The sequence below is a fragment of the Camponotus floridanus genome, unplaced genomic scaffold, assembly GCF_003227725.1.
Source record: "Camponotus floridanus strain SB8 unplaced genomic scaffold, Cflo_v7.5 scaffold274, whole genome shotgun sequence".
Classification (NCBI taxonomy): domain Eukaryota; kingdom Metazoa; phylum Arthropoda; class Insecta; order Hymenoptera; family Formicidae; genus Camponotus; species Camponotus floridanus.
This window is the reverse complement of record NW_020229408.1, coordinates 133688-139687: the sequence shown is the minus strand read 5'-3', so window position 1 is coordinate 139687 and position 6000 is coordinate 133688.

Below are 6000 nucleotides of genomic sequence, written 5' to 3'. Positions count from 1 at the left end.
GTGTTTGAACAAGTTCCTAAATTGCAACCACTCTTTGAGATCTCCACTAAATTTTGGCAATTGTATTTTTGGCAGTTTGAACGTACGCGCATTGTCACTAGGAACATGTGCTACTTGTCCCGCGTCCTGTGAAAAAAACATTGCTTGAATCGGATTAGTCGCATTACTTATTGCAATTTTCGCTCGCTGATATTTCGTTCTGTATTCATCCGCAGCATCAGATTCTTGCATGAGGTCTTCTTCGCTATAATCGTTATCGATCATAACCTCAAAAATCTTGCGATCAATTTCCTCGAGCTGGTCCGCTTTCTCCTTTACTATCTCGAAATATACTTGTAATTTCGCAATGTTCGGACTTTCACTTACCAACTCAGTATTCAATGAGCCTAGATTGCGGGTAAATGCCGCACGTGTAATAATACGGGATCTTTTCATCTTATCCATCGTGTCACCTTTTATTTCTCTCAAGAATATGTCACAAATGCTTTTCCAGTTCTGTCACGATCACCACTTAATGTAACATATATATATAAGACTATCTTGAGAATAAGAGACACACCGATAATTATATTAGAAGTACTTTATTGCACGGTACTGTTACACGGTTTTTTCTCAGGATTTCTAATTGCTTGAAATCTTTGTCTGATATTCGCGACAAGAAGACAAAGGAACAATGGGCCCGTTCAAGGGCCCCGAATGGACTCGTACTCGCGCCCCGTTAGTGTCAGTCAATTCACGAGAGAGGGCTGTGCTATCTCTACTCGATATTATTTTTATCAGCGATGGCTACATTAATAACTTATATGCAAATATATTTAATCGCTATTGTTTACGTCCGGAAAATTCGGACGATCTCAGTTTAGCTCAATGTGTTGTTACGTATGAATATATATCACAATTGAATAATTATGAAGAAGATGGAGATGTAGAAGTTTATAATGAAGAAAATGATATAATTTATAAACTAAGTATCCGTTCACAAGATGGTACGAGAATGAAACAACGTACACGGCCTGCAGTGTTAAAAACACAATATTATACTCAAATTAATAGTCACGTAACATTACATACTTTTAAAGTTATTTAGTAGTTCATGTTCATTTCAGAAATGAAAAAGAATTACTTCAGGGATATTAATCAGCAGAACAAGCATTTAATGCAAAGCGTCATCAATTAAAACTTCTATGTAATCTCTATTAAAACCTCTACGTAAGGGGTAAAATATTGAGCAATTCCAATTTATAGAATGAGAATTACAAGAAGTTATAGCTCAAATTATTGCATTTGATGATGACAACACAAATACGCAGTCTATGGGAGAAAAAGAAGATCGTGTACATTATATAATGGATAAATATAATAATAATACCGACTTGGATTTACACGATCCAATGAAGCAGATCGCGTTATTTCTGCAAAAGAATTCGTGCAAAATGTTAGAAATATGAATATAAAATAATCTAATTTATTTAATACAATTACTAATCATATTAAACAAGATATTCAAGGTCAAATTATTGCACCTTTACGATTGTTTATTACAGGAGGAGCAGGACGTGGAACAACGTTTTTTTTTTAATGATCGAACAACAAATTAAGCGATGTTATACTCCTACATTAGATTTTAGGATCCCCTTAACAAGTGTTAAGGGGATCCTAAAATCGTATATATTACTGTTCAAATTTCATAATCATTGTTAAAAATCGCATAGCCAAAATCCACATTTTTCTATATTAAAACCCGAAAATTCAAAATTAACGGGCGTCGAGAAACTTCTCGAAATATCTATTTTCAACAAAAACTCAACCGATCGAATTATCTCTTATTTTTTCAACGCCTAAGAAATGCTTATCATGCTCGTTGACAATAACATTGTCAACCGTCGACGAAATCTAAGCAACATACCGGCATGCGCGCCCATACGTCACAATCAGCTGATTGACAATCAGCTGATCGAAAAAGATCGTGCGCATGACAATTGTAAAAATCTTAAGTCTTACGCCTTAAGTATCCTTAAAATCTCAGTGTAGACGACGCTTCAAGAGTCGTCTACAATGGCTGTAGCATAAGGTTGTAAGACGTAAGACTCAAGAAACTGACCAACCACAGTCAAGTATGGCCGTGTTCCAAAATTGTTGCCAGTTTACTGCCACACTGAAAATATATAATATACGTAACGCGCACTATAGAATTTGCAGTAAACTGATAATAATTTTGTAACGCGGCTTATGAAGACATGCTCGGCTGTGATTGGACAATTTCTTAAGGCTTAGTGCTTAAATTATCTGTGGTAAATCGGGATTAAAGGGTCGTCTGCATGGCCTTAGCATAAGGATTTAAGTCATAAAACTATAGAAATTAACCAATCACAGTCGAGTATTCTCTTAATATTTGACTGTGATTGGTCAATTTCTTGAGTTTTTCGCCTTACAACCTTGTGCTACAGCCATCGTAGAATTGCCCTTAAGCGTCATCTACGATGAGATATTATGGCGTTTGTCTTAAGAAATTCACCAAACACAATCGAATATTCCCTTAATACTATACTGTGATTGGTCACTTTCTTAAGTTTTACGCCTTAAAAACTTATTATAGACGCTACATTAAGGGTCGTCTACAATGAAATTTTAAGGAGACTTAAGGCGTAAGATTTAAGAAATTGACCAATTACAGTCAAGTATTAACAGAATATTCGATTGTAATTGGACAACTTCTTAAGTCTTACTCCTTAAGTATCCATAAAATCTCAATGTAGAAGACGCTTCAAGAGTCGTCTACAATGACCGTAGCATAAGGTTGTAAGGCGTAAGACTCAAGAAATTGACCAATCACAGTCAAGTATGGCCGTGTTCCGAAATTGCTGACAGTTTACTGCCAACATTGAAAATATATAATATACGTAACGTGCACTATAGAATTTGCAGTACACTGGTAATAATTTCGGAACGCGGCTTATGAAGAGAATGATCGACTGTGATTGGACAATTACTTAAGCCTTAGCGCTTAAATTATCTGTTGTAGATCGGGATTAAAGGTTCGTCTGCAATGGCCGTAGCATAAGGTTGTAAGGTGTAAAACTCAAGAAACTGACCAATCACAGTCGAGTATTCTCTTAATATTTGACTGTGATTGGTCAATTTCTTGAATCTTACGCCTTACAACCTTATGCTACGGCTACTTAGGACGACCTTAAAGCACCGTCTACAATGGCAGCAGAATTAATGAATTAAAGCTGTTAATCAATAAATTGACCAATCACAGTCGAGTATTCTTTTAATGCTTGAATGTGATTGTTCTATTCCTTAAGTTACTGCTTTAATCCGTTAAGAAGAAATTGACCAATCAAAGTCGATTGGTCAATTTCTTGAATCTTACGCCTTACAATTTTAATCTACGGCCACTGTGGACGACCCTAAAGCATCGTCTACAATGGCAGTAGAATTAATGAATTAAAGCTGTAATTCAAAAAATTGACCATTCACAGTCGAGTATTCTTTTAATGCTTGAATGTGATTGGTCAATTCCTTAAGGTACTGCTTTAATCCGTTAATCCTACTGCCATTGTAGATGACATGTTAAGCGTCTTCTACAATGAGATTTTAAGGCGTAAGACTTAAGAAATTGACCATTCACAATCGAATATTCTCCTAATACTAAATCGTGATTGATAAATATCTTAAAACTTACGCCTAAAAATCTTATTATAGATGCTACATTAAGCGTCGTCTATAATGAAATTTTAAGGAAATTTCAGGCGTAAGATTTAAGAAATTGACCAATTACAGTCAAATGTATGGAGAATATTCGATTGTGATTGGTCAATTTCTTAAGTCTTACTCCTTAAGTCTCCTTAAAATCTCAGTGTAGACGACGCTTCAAGAGTCGTCTACAATGGCCGTAGCATAAGGTTGTAAGGCGTAAGACTCAAGAAACTGCCCAATCACAGTCAAGTATGGCCGTGTTCCGAAATTGCTGTCAGTTTATTGCCAACACTGAAAATATATAATATACGTAACATGCACTATAGAATTTGCAGTACTGGTAACAATTTCGGAACACGGCTAATGAAGAGAATGCTCAGCTGTGATTGGTCAATTTCTTAAGGCTTAGGGCTTAAATTATCTGTTGTTGATCGGGATTAAAGGGTCGTCCACAATAGCATGAGGTTGTATGGCGTAAAACTCAAGAAATGGACCAATCACAGTCACGTATTCTCTTAATATTTGACTGTGATTGGTCAATTTCTTGAATCTTACGCCTTACAACCTTATGCTACACCTTATGCCACTTAGGACGACCTTAAAGCACCGTCTACAATGGCAGTAGAATTAATGAATTAAATCTGTTATTCAACAAATTGACCAATCACAGTCGAGTATTCTTTTAATGCTTGAATATGATTGGTCAATTCCTTATGTTACTGTTTAATTCGTTAATTCTTCTGCCATTGCAGACGACGTGTTAAGCGTCTTCTACAATGAGGTTTAAGGCGTAAGACTTAAGAAATTGACCAATCACAATCGAATATTATCTTAATAATAGGCCGTGATTAGTTAATTTCTTAAGACTTACGCTTTAAAATCTTATTATAGACGCTACATTAAGCGTCGTCAACAATGAAATTTTAAAGATTCTTAAGTCGTAGGATTTAAGAAATTGACCAATTACAGTCAAGTATTAAGAAAATATTCGATTGTGGTTGGTCAATTGCTTAAATCTTACGCCTTAAGTCTCCTTAAAAATCTCAGTGTAGACGACGATTCAAGAGTCGTGCACAATGGCCGTAGTATAATGTTGAAAGGCGTAAGACTCGAGAAATTGACCAATCACATTCAAGTATGGCCGTGTTCCGAAATTGCTGCCAGTTTATTGCCAACACTGAAAATATATAATATACGTAACGTGCACTATAGAATTTGCAGTACTGGTAACAATTTCGGAACACGGCTAATGAAGAGAATGCTTGGCTGTGATTGGTCAAATTCTTAAGGCTTAGGGCTTAAATTATCTGTTGTAGATCGGGATTAAAGGTTCGTCTGCAATGGCCGTTGCATAAGGTTGTAAAGCGTAAAACTCAAGAAATTGACCAATCACAGTCGAGTATTTTCTTAATATTTGATTGTGATTGATCAATTACTTGAATCTTACGCCTTACAACCTTATGCTACGGCCACTTAGGACGACCTTAAAGCACCGTCTACAATGACAGTAGAATTAATGAATTGAAGCTGTAACTCAATAAATTGACCAATCACAGTCGAGTATTCTTTTAATGCTTGAATGTGATTGGTCAATTCCTTAAGTTACTGCTTTAATCCGTTAATCCTACTGCCATTGTAGACGACGTGTTAATCGTCTTCTGCAATGAGATTTTAAGGCGTAAGTCTTAAGAAATTGACCAATCACAATCGAATATTCTCTTAATACTAGACTGTGATTTGTCAATTTCTTAAAGCTTAGGGCTTAAATTATTTATTGTAGATCGGGATTAAAGGGTCGTCTGCAATGGCCGTAGAATAAGATTCTAAGGCGTAAATCTCAAGAAATTGATTAATCACAATCGAGTATACTCTTAATATTTGACTGTGATTGGTCATTTTCTTGAGTCTTTCGCTTTACATCCTTATGCTACGGCCACTGTAGAATGGCCTTTAAGCGTCTTCTACAATGAGATTTTAAGTAGTAAAACTTAAGAAAATGACCAATCACAATCGAATATTCTCTTAATACTAGACCGTGATTGGTCAATTACAAAACGGAACGCTGTCAATTCCTCTACGAACCTGTGGAACATGATGGCCAGGCTTTACCATTTATTTTAGTCGGTGATGAAGCATTTCCGTTAACGCAGTACATGCTGAGGCCATATCCTAAAAGTGGCAGACTTAACAGACGCAAAAATGTATTTAACTATCGTTTAAGTCGAGCTCGCAGAATTGTGGAAAATGTTTTTGGGATACTCTCTGCAAGAATACGAATATTTCGCAAACCGATAATTG